Consider the following 330-nt stretch of genomic DNA (forward strand, 5'->3'; position numbering starts at 1 on the left):
CGGAGGAAGCGTCTCTTTCCTGAAATCTCGCAGCAAATTTCCTTGCAAACCAGCACTGGAGTACGAGTGTTAAAGAAACTCTCTCCCTTGTCCTGGACCTTTCCTCTGCCCGAGGACCTGCAGCATTCTGGTGGGCTTTGTCCCTTAGAGGTGACGTCTGTGCTGGCAGCCCCAGGCAGGGGACTCAGAGCATTCCCTGGGGGTGGCTGAGGTCCCATCAGCCAGGCGGCCGCATCATGTGTGTGTCAGTGACACGGTGCCGTGGGCTCTGTCTGCCCAGAAGCCACTCGAGAAGCTGCAAAGTGACTTTGTCACCCTGTGGCTGCCGGT

Source organism: Phaethon lepturus, unplaced genomic scaffold (assembly GCF_000687285.1).
Source record: "Phaethon lepturus isolate BGI_N335 unplaced genomic scaffold, ASM68728v1 scaffold11555, whole genome shotgun sequence".
NCBI classification, from domain to species: Eukaryota; Metazoa; Chordata; class Aves; order Phaethontiformes; family Phaethontidae; genus Phaethon; species Phaethon lepturus.